Source organism: Carcharodon carcharias, chromosome 15, assembly GCF_017639515.1.
Source record: "Carcharodon carcharias isolate sCarCar2 chromosome 15, sCarCar2.pri, whole genome shotgun sequence".
NCBI lineage: Eukaryota > Metazoa > Chordata > Chondrichthyes > Lamniformes > Lamnidae > Carcharodon > Carcharodon carcharias.
This window is the reverse complement of record NC_054481.1, coordinates 29,056,218-29,067,607: the sequence shown is the minus strand read 5'-3', so window position 1 is coordinate 29,067,607 and position 11,390 is coordinate 29,056,218.

Genomic DNA, 11,390 nt, shown 5'->3' with positions numbered 1-11,390 from the left:
GATTTCAAGGAAGAGAATGTCAATGCTAGATGGCTTGTAAATTGAAGTAAGTTATTGGCAAATGAAAAGATTGGCACAGGATAGAGACATATGGAAAGACTACTATGAACCAAGGAGCTGCCTTTGGTCTGAGCACACATAATGATGATCCTTAAATTCGTCATTTTCACGACTCTTGGAGTCTGTGCATGATGGTCTTTTCCATTGGTTCCTGCTTATGCCTTGGCCAGCTGTAAAAATAGTGAGGGCAAGAACTGAGGTATCATGGTTATATGTCTGGCATTTTAATCCCATTACCTGGCTACATGCAGTGACATGCATTCATTGATCAGAAATGAAGAATGTCTACGTGCTTTAGAAAGGGAACCATACCCCAGAATATATCTGCGCCTCAGGAATGCCTTCCCCAGGGCTGACTGGAGTGAAGTCTGAATCCTGCATCTTCTGACTCAGGTGGGAGAACTCCCTCTGAATTTAAAGCTTGATTCACTTGTTCCACATGCAGCAAGTAAAGAAAGCATTCAGTAGAGAGCCTTCCTCCGCCATGCTGTGCTAACTCAACATTATCTCAATTACGCAGGTCTTTGAGGCTTTTCCATGTCTTGCTAATGCTCTAACTACAAAGTTAATTAAATAAATCTTTTTATTTAAGAGTTTCCATCTCACTGAGGACATTTCGGGCCAATCCACGTCTAACCATCTGCTCTGAAAGCTCTGTTCACATTTTGACAGCTGAGACAATCTGCAACATTCTAAAAAATAACCTCAACATTCTGAAAAAAAGTTTATTCATCCTATTTCCCAATGTTAATGGATCCTTTAAAAAATTCCAAAATCCAGATCCGCATCTTTATCAAAAACTAATCATTTCTTCCATGGGCCATATCCTATCTGTGTACCAAGTTTCATCAAAATCCGTCATTAATTTTTAAGATATATTGTTTACAGGCTTAACGGGTGGAAACATTATCTCCGCCTACCTTCAGTGGCAGAGATAATGAAAGAAATGTATGACATTACTGGGCTAGCATTATACACATGCTATATTCCAGCAGCAAACAGCATTTTGCAACATTGTCCCAAGTGGCTAATGATCGAAACACTTCAGAATTTCACATTGTGTGTGGAGATCAGATACCGAGCTGACTGTTTTACCAAAAAAATACATTTTTTGTGAGGGAGATAGGATTAATTAAAGCAAAGTAAAGATTAATACAACAGCATGATGCTACTGAGCCTTCAGCAACTCCAGAGACCTCATTTGACGTTTCATCTAGTATCAAACTGCTGCATCATATTACAGGCAAGTATCATTCCTGTGTGTTTGCTACCTGTGTAGATAAAAATAGAGAGGGGAAACCAAGAAGCATGGAGTGATATTATTTTCGTTGCTAAGCTTGTGATGAAGTCTATGTTTGTGGTGGAGAATTTCATTTAAAATCAAACTGTTTCAGTATTATTTCAAATCTGTGCTATATGGGTTTATACTAAATGTATTTGGACTGGTACTACTGTTTTTAAGTAGCAAACTCCCCATTTACAGATAACATTGATGTACCCTGTGTCAAATGCCATGGCTCTGTGAGTCAGCCAGAGGTCATGGAGTCCCACGCCAAAGACTTCAGTACATAATTGAGGCTGACATTCCTAATGCAGTACCACGGGAATGCTGTACTATTGGAGATGCTGTCTTTTGGAAGAGACATTAAACCAATATTAAATCTCATCTGCCCTCACAGGTGGATGTTAAAGATTCTATGGCACTATTTTGAAGAATAGCAGGAAAGTTCTCCTTTTTATCCTGCCCAACATTTATCCCTCAACCAGAATCATTAAAACAGATGATCTGGTCATTATTGTGCTGCTGTTAGGGGACCTTCCTGTCTGCAAATTAGTATCACATTTTCTACATTACAGCATTGATTACACTTCAAGGTATGTTGCTGGCCATAACGTGCTTTGAGATTCCCATAAAAGGCATTATTAAAGTCTATTTATTTATAAGCATCTGTTATGTTTTTGGACTTTGACATTAGTATTCTGTCTGGTTTGGCATCACTGACTGCTTCAGGTAAATGAACCTCATGGCTCCTGTGAGTAAGTGTTTACCTGCTCAATATCTGGCTAAATGTACTGATGCCCAGAAATCAAAGAGAAAACCCTTTCCACTGCACTGAATGTGAAGTCATCATAGAATCAAACTGGCAGCGATCCTTGAGTTACTGTCGATTTCTGGGGTAAACCAGCCACAGAAGTGTGGTTCCAAATCCTTCAAAGACGTTCTGAAATAAATCTCAACATGCATATTCAATGGATAACCAATTACATGGGATGTTCTGACAAAAGATCATCGACCTGAAATGTTAAGTCTGTTTCTTTCTCCACAGACACTGCCAGATCTACTGAGTATTTACAGCATTTTCTGTTTTTATTTCTGATTTCCAGCATATGCTGTATTTTGCTTTTGTACATAGGGTGTTTGTCTCCCCATTGGAAGCATCTCTGTTAGTTGAAATTTAACCACTTTTTCCTCCAACTGCCAAAGATACTATAAAGAGGAACAATCTATGCCCTGGCATTCAAACAACATTAGCACATAAAAGATTTTGATTTCAACAGAATTAATGGGTATACATGGATTCATACAAAAAGAGGCCCTTTGGCTTGTTGAGCCTGTGAAAGATTTTGTCTAATTAATCCCACTCCTGCTCTTTCCCACAGCCCTACAAATTCTTCCTTTAGAAGTATTTAATTCCCTTTTGAAAATTACTATTGAATCTTCTTCCACCAGCCTTTCAGGCAATTCATTCCAGATCATAACTCACTGCATAAAATAATTTCTCATCTCCCCCAGCTCCTGATCTTTGTCTTCGGTTTACTGACCTACCTGCCAATGGAAACTCTGTATCCCTTCAATTCCTATTCCTGTGTTGTCCAGGTTCCAAGCTAAAGGTTTATTGAGCAAGCTAGTAATTTTCTATACGAAATTAGATTTTTAATTCTACTAGTGAAGAGGAATTCCAATCAATAAACCCAAGCAATAAAAGTATCCTTGTCAGAGACTCTTCAGATCACCTGCCTTGTGAAAGAATTCCTCTGAGTGTTTGCCAACTGAAGCAGGAGACTGCTGAGAAGGAAATAAAGGATTTAGTGAGTGTATTTTTTTTAAGGCAGGGAGAGATGTGACAAGATGAAGTGATTTTGGTAGAAGATTACAGAGAAAAAAGATCAGGCTAAGATGGTGCAGTGAAGGAATGCAAAGTAGGCAGCAGAGTGGACATTCAGGCCAAGGTATCTGACTGTTGATCGTCTAATTTGGGTGGGGGTGAGATACTGGGTGCTCTGAGGAAACCTCTACTGGAGCACAGACCAAGTGGATTGGATGATAAAATGTTTGAGGCCCACCTCAGAACTCTGAAGAATGGAGGTGGATGAGAAGAGAATGAACATAGGGATTGCGAGCTGAAAAGGACCAAAGTTCACCTATCAAACAGCTAGTTCCATTATGCACTGATAATATTTATTGACTAATCATAGTGATCAATCACAATCAATTAGTCTACAACAGATGCAGAAAAGATGTGTGGGAAACACCAGTGGTGGAAAAGCTTTGTGAGTCATCAGTCCAAAGTCACCTGTCTCTCCTAAACACACTACACTCTTCACAAATCGTGCCTCAATTTACTCATATAACATATTCCAAAATGTTGTTTTCTGAAATACATCTATTTAAATTGAATTAATCAATACCGTCTGCTTCCACTATCTCGCTAGGAAGTCTATTCCATAGATTGACTGCTTGCTTACTGAAATATTATTCCACAGATTTGTTTCGCATTTACCTCCTTCAAGTGCAGCTGTCTCCTCTGGTTCTGCTTCTGAACATGGTGAAGTAGCTTGTCATGTATGTCTATGCACTTGTGCTGATGTGAAGTGCAGAGTACTTGTGCTCCCACATACACATGCTGCACAATCTTCAGTCAAATCAGAAAGATGTAGGCCTAGGTGGGACTCAGATGCAAGAGGGGACAGACTAGATCCATCAGGGACACTTCTGCAGCTGCTGGCAGTGGCAAACCTTTGGGTGACATTGCGGTTAGTTAGTGAAGAATTGGGTAGCAGGTGGGTGAGATTGTTAATGCAACGGGTTAGAACCACAGACCCCATGAAGTTAGTAGGAACCTAGTAAAGACTGATGGATTGGGACTGACTGAATTGTTCTGCGGGCAGCTGGCATAGACTCAATGAATTGAATGGCCTCCTTCTGTTCCATAAATTACAACTGTGCAGCAATACAGGGAACCTGAGAGGAGAGGTAGTTATTTTTGTATTTTGTAGATGTCATTCTTCCTTTAGCCTCCAGAGGGTAGCAGACTTTAATAATGGGGACAGGAGAGCAGCAGGTCACAATTTATCACTGTGAAAGCGATAATGAGTGCCCGTCCTTATAGCTACCCTAAGAAAGTGGTGGTGGCCTTTCAACTGTGATTTGATGCAACCGAGTGGCTTGCTCAGTCACTTCAGAGGACAATTAAGAGAGTTACATATAGCAAGGAAGGCAGGTTTCCTTCCCTTAAGGAAAGAAGTGAATTGATTGTTTTTTAACAACAATATGAGCTTCATGACACCGGCTTTCTTTTATATATTATTTCCACATTTTTTTAAGCACTGAATTTAAATTCTCAGACTTCATGGTAGGAATGAAACTTGTATTCTTTGGATTGCTAGTCCAGTTATATCACCTCTCCACTACCATACACCTATGTATCTGATTGACCCCATTAATTGTAATCTCAACTGATATTCTGTTAGGGGTGCCCCTGAGCTCAGGAGTGTTATGACCGGTCACTAGGTGAGTTCCCCAATTTGTTAACTTCCCAAACGAGACCCCAATTTTGTAATGCTCCCAGGTGAGGAGGAATGAGCTGGCTCCCCTTCTTCAACCCCCTCGGTTGGTTGCAACAAGGTTAATTTAAAAGGGATCCCTTCCCCTGTGGATACCTTTACCCAGTCCAAATGTATTTATGTTTTAGAAGGAGCCAATTTAATCAGGCTTTCTTGAATCAAAGAAAGCATAAGTTTATTAGTTACTAAAAATCTGAGAAAAATAATAAACACACAACACACATACACACAGATCAGAAATAATAAGTTAAAAGTCCAAATAAAAGTTGAAAAAGATACACAAATCAGTCTTTGGCTTGCCATGAGGCATAGATGGCGAAATGTTGCAGCCGTTAAGTTGGGTGAGTCCGGTAAAGCTGACTTTGGCAGTTGAGCAGTTGGTTTGGAGACACTTGGTTCTGCAGGTTGGTTGAAGAAGCTGTCTTATTTCCTTTTTGATTGTACCTTTGCTGAGCCTTGCCCCCAGCAAGAGAGAGTGAGAGAGACTTTACCTGCAACTACAGGAGTGATTAGTTGGTGGTCTTATGCTGTCACTCTCACAGTACACCAGCACTGCTCTGCAGCTAGCTTTAAACATATTTTTCCCTGCATATTCCTGTAAGGAAAAAAACCAATGTCTTGTGCCCAGAGTCTGTTATCTTTGACCTCTGACATTCTGAGATATGAATCAAAAGGTGGTACTTGCTGAGACATGGTAATTAGTCTTTTGTCTCTGCGACCACAGGAGATTAAAGTTCAGTCTTTTGCACCTTTCCTATCTCCCTTTCAAGTGTCTCTGCTTGAAGAAGACCGTGACATCTATTCAGGTGCGACATTCCATGTTCTCTCAGGGCAGGTCTGTCAATCTAATCCACATAGGAATTTTCCAGAAAGTGGTCACTTTACATTATCAGCCATCTTTTGCTCAGTGTCCTTGCTTGTATTTCCTTAAAAACACACACGTCTTCCTTAAAAAGTTCAATATGCCTGGAAGTAATTCATGGATCTAATCAGTTTTTATGACAGGAGAAAGACAAAAAATCAACCAGGAGCGACCCTGACTCTTTCTTGGACCTGTGGTGGGACGAGTATGCTAAGTCAATGATGCCCTATCTCAATAAAAGGGGAATGGGGGAAGCAACCCTGTGCTGTACCTTCAGTCAAATACACAGATAGTTGCAACTTCAATTCCTTGGCTTTACTGAATGACCTGACTAGGTTGGGGGAGGAGGATAGAATAAGACCATGACAGTTAGCCTCAGTACCCCCTGTGCTAGGGTAGAGAAAAATTGGTCAAGACAACTTATCTAGATCATTACTCAAAAGAAAAAAGACTTGCATTGATCAATGTCCTTAGGATGTCCCAAAGTGCTTCATAGTCAATGATGTACTTTTGGAGTGCATTCATTGTAGTAATGTCAGGAAGCAGGCAACAATGAATTAAATGATCAGATCACTTGTGTTTAGGTGTTGATTGAGGGATAAATATTGGCCAGGGTACTGAGAAGAACTCCCTTGATCTTAAGAGTGTCATGGGATCTTTTCCATCCACCTGAAAGGGCAGATAGAGCCTTGGTTTAATGTCTCATCCAAAAGACGATACCTCAATACAGCAGCACTCCATCAGTACTGCCCTTCTGACAGTGCAGTATTTCCTCTGTACTGCGCTGGGATTGTGGGGCTTGAACATACAACTTTCTGACTCAGAGGTGAGAGTGCTAAAACTGAACCACGGCTGAAGCAGTGATAGTTTCCAGCCACCAAATGCCCTGAATGTCCTTCATTCCCATACACAGCACAGCATAAAAACACAAAAAAGCTTAGAGCCCCTGCTGCCTCAGTCATCCCTGTTCTATCCAGATTGAATGTGCCTGAGACAAGATTAAGGCAGAGCCTTCCAGTATTGCACAGATTTTTCTGATAGCCAGCAGGTGTCATTTGTTCAGTGTGTATGATGCTGTGAAACTATGTTCAGAAACCCAACATTCTGAAAAGCTTCTTAATATTACACCTTAAAATCTACAACTTGCATTTATATAGCCAAGACTCTTCACAAGAGTGTAATACGACACCAAGTCACATGAGATAATAGGGCAGATAAGATAAAGCTTGGGCAAGGATAGAGAGGTTTAAGGAGACAATTCCAGAGCTTAGGGTGAGGGCCTAGACTGTAAGCATGGCTTAATGGAGCCTTGCACTGCTTCTCTACTTTAAAGGTGCTATATAAATGCAAATTGCTGATGTTTGGCTGATAAAATGGACATGGCACTGTTTGAAGTGAGTATGAAGGGAAGTCACCCTGTTTGACTGCTTTAGGGAACCCTCCTGGAGAAAAATTGTAATATCTTTTCATTTTCTTTGAACACCTTTTTATTAATATTGGAGACAGTGGAGTGGGGGAGCGGTGGGAAGCAGGAGAAAGGACCATTTGACCAGGTGGGGCAGTTGGAAGTGGGGGGAGATCATCTGATGAAACTTCTGGTAGTAAGCCCAGCCAGAGTTGGTGAACCTGCCCACCCTAGCAGGCAGCAGTGCACCTTCCCTATCAGGAGATGAGAATTAGACTCAATAGTCTGTATTGTGAACCCTTGAGAACCCTGATGTTTGACTGTCATAGAGCTGTTGGGCTGAATGGCCTGTTTCTGTGCTGTAATATCTTATGCAAAGGAAACCGCTTTTGTCTGGTTGAGCTGTTGTCTCCTTTAAAGTAGGAAGATGATAATATATAGCTTTTTTGATATAATAACACATCCCAACGCACTTCAACGAGTGCGTTATTAAGCAAAATTTGATACTGGGCCATATGAGATATTAGAGCAGCTGACCAAAAGCTTGGTCAGAGAGGTAGAATTTAAGAAATGTCTTAAAGGAGAAAAGTGGGAGAGCTCATTGGAAACAAGTTCTTGATCACTTGCTTGATACATCTATGAACAGAGTACAGCTCTGTATACTGTTCACTTCTGTACACAGTTCTAACAATATGTCTCTTCCCATTGCACCAGAGTGCCATGCTGTAGCCTCTCTGAGTGAGAGAAGCAAATGCAGTATTTATGATAGCAATTTTGTGACACAAGGAACTAGATAGAAACTCCCCAAATTCACTTCATGTAGAACCCTCACATCCAGGAGTAGTTAACCACCTTTGAACCATTGGTTAGCACCCAATTGGGACTTGGGCACCAGAGGGGAAAGTTAAGCCGTTGTACTTGACTATCAACACCACTCCCATAGTGTCACTGTATCACTGTGACACAGGAACAGCAACAGTCCTGGGTCTTTATCTAAGCTGTCCTTCTGTCTGTAAGGGAAGTATCCTCTACTTATCCAGCCCTCCTGATGACGGGGGCACTGCGTCAGTGGTCTGTTGATGATTATGCTGCACTGTGTGCCATCAGTCTGTTACTGACAGATGGAGCATTTCACAATGTTATTTGGCTAATGGTATTAAGCTTCATTCTCAAGTTCAATATAACACTGAACTCAAAATGGCACTCAAGCTGCTGAATCCAGTTGGGCCTTGTTGATGAGCTATGAAGAAAGATCATACGGACTTGAAACGTTAACTTTGTTTTTCTCTCTTCACAGATGCTGTCAGACCTGCTGAGTTTTTCCAGCATTTTTTATTTTTGTTTGGGCCTTTTTAATATTGTGTGTGACATCACATCACACAAACCCTGTAGTATAAGGGTCTAACACATACAGGGTTAACATGGGACTGGGTATAGTACTGCCACACAGTGATGTAAGAAGGCACATGACCCAGATCTGGTCAGTGTGGTGTTGAAAAGGGACGTGCTAACTACTAGACATGGAGATAGCTCTTTGCATGTACCCTTTACTGTATATATGTATATAGTTACAAGTAGTTAATAAAGACTTGCTGTTAACATACAGAAGACTATGAAGACTAATGTAACCAACACCATCCCTACAAACTCCACAGCCTGGGCTCACACATGACAGCGAGTGATGGTCAAATTATCTGGCCATGGGATCAACTCTTTCAGAGAGTTGGGGAGTAGGGAATTAGCAGAAGAAAGCAGGAAAAGTGCACCTCCAAAGCCAAGGATTTGTGTGTTACAGAAATAAGGTGCCTCTGGAGCAATGCAGAATTTTTATATGAAGATTTTGAGAGTAGTGAAGCCTGGTACAAGAGAACTTAAGGGCACACAGTACTAAGCTGTGTCTGGTACAATGTTATCACCAGCTATGGGGGAGGTATGATGTTCTCACTTTTCGAGGTGATAGTGCTTGCTCCCAGCAGCCAAAACAGAAACAAGCCACAACAGGAATTCCTGTCTGTCAAGGTTCAGAGGCACAGAAGACGATGAAAAGAATATTTACAGCATGATACCTGAACTAAGGAAAAGTTGAACAGGCTGAGATTCTCTTCTTAAAGGCAAAAAAAAAGCATTAGAGGTGATCTGACCGAGGCCTTTAAGATTATGAAGGTGTTTGATAGGGTAGATATTAGAGAAGATGTTCCGTTTGTGGGACAGTCCAAAACTAGGAGCCATCAATATAAGATAGTTAATAATAAATCCAGTAAGGAATTCAGGAAAAACTTCTTCACCCAGAGAATGGTGGGAATGTGGAGTTCACTACCACAAGAAGTGGCTGAGGTGAATACTTAAGATGCATTTAAGGGGAAGCTAGATAAACACATGAAGGAGAAAGGAATATAACAGGTAAGCAAAACTTGGTCTGGAGGGCCACACCTGAGTATGCAAATTGTATCGTGGAGGGTGGGGGGGAGTGGTGGTAATGGTGAGGACAGCCATAAATGCTCAAGAAACAAATAATTATAATAAAGATAAATTTTGGTACAAATAAACACAAAACCTCTATTATAATTATATTATCATAAAGATGCATTACATACAATAATGAAACCTCTTGTTCACATCATCTTGGCTTAATGTGGACAGCGCAGTTGTCCACCTCTCTTTACAGTGGCATCAAAGTCCATTGTCACTATTTTCTCTCTCCACAGATGCTACCCAATTTGCTGAGTACTTCCAGCATTTTCTGTTTTATTTCAGATTTCCAGTATCCGCAGTATTGCCAATATAAATGCTGCTTTACTGTGATCTCCAAATGGTGTTGCAAGAAGTACTAAGAGAAAAGCAGTAAAGAAAAAAGGAAAATATGGACAGACCAAAAGGCACCTCAGAGATAGTCACCATATCTTGTGGGGAGTACAGTGATCTGTATCCTTTCCCTACCTCTGATTCCAAGACCTGGGAATTAATAATCTCATGGCACATTTTAAAAGAGTTATTACCAAGTGCATCTGTAATTTGTTCCACACCTGTTGGAGAACATGTTCTTAACTTTCAATTTTCCTTAACCTAAAACACTCACCCTTCATGTTTTATTACATTCATCAGCCGCTTTCTAAAAAATCTAAACCTCAGCTGTACCTCTAGCAGGAGTAGAAAATGCTTTTTCAATTCTAATTTTCAGAAGGGCATAAACAACTAATAAATTTCAAAATGTTAAACCAAGATTATTTGTAGAGACTTCAGTCGTGCATATCTAGGGACTTGGTGCAGGTAGCAACACTTCATGCTTCAATATCTCAATCCCTTGTCCACCATCAGAATTATAGATCAGTTTTGCTGGGTTACAAATCAACTACTCTCTGGTTCTATTGTCAGTTACCTTAAATCTGTATCCTCTGGTTACCAACCCTTCTGCTACCAGAAACAGTTTCTCCTTATTTACCTAATCAATATCCTTCATTATTTTGAACACCCATGTTAAATCTACCCTCATCTTTTTCTGCTGTAAAGGGAACAATTTTTCTCATCTGCCCACTTAACTGAAGTTTCACATCCCTGGAACTGTTATAAATGTGACTATAGGAATTTGTAACATAAAAAGTTGACAGGACATGTACACTGATGCAAGATTTTTAAATACATTATAGATATATTATCATTCTAGTAGGTGAAGGACACTATGTACTGTATTGTCAAACCAATGCAGACCTGAAGGTCCTAGGTTCAAATCCTGAACTGCCAGCACTCATGGTACTGGATCTCAGCAAAAAAACAGCACCTTCAGTGAGAGAATGAGAAGAATGAGGAAGCAAAACCATACAAGAGTTGACTTGACTTTTCATAATGAGTATTAAAACCTAAGTGTAAAATATGTTGACATTTTGAAAGTACAGTGTAGATTGATATTTGCAAAGCTAAAATGCAAATCAAAACTGCAGCAATGCAGTAAGAAATCTTGATTGTACACTTACCTTGGGCTGTTCCCACTGTTGCTCCATGTGGGCTTGCCCTCTTAATACGGCAGTCACATTCCCCAAATAAAAGCTGGCATCTGGCCTCTGATCATTTGCGAACTCCAACTTAACTGCAAATACTTCCATTGATGCTGAATTACTTCACTTTAAAGTCTCCAGGATCTGCATTTTATTTTCACATCTCCTGACACCCAGTGGCCTGGCACCAGGAACCATTGCTCCTGCTCACTCAATGTGCACTGCATTC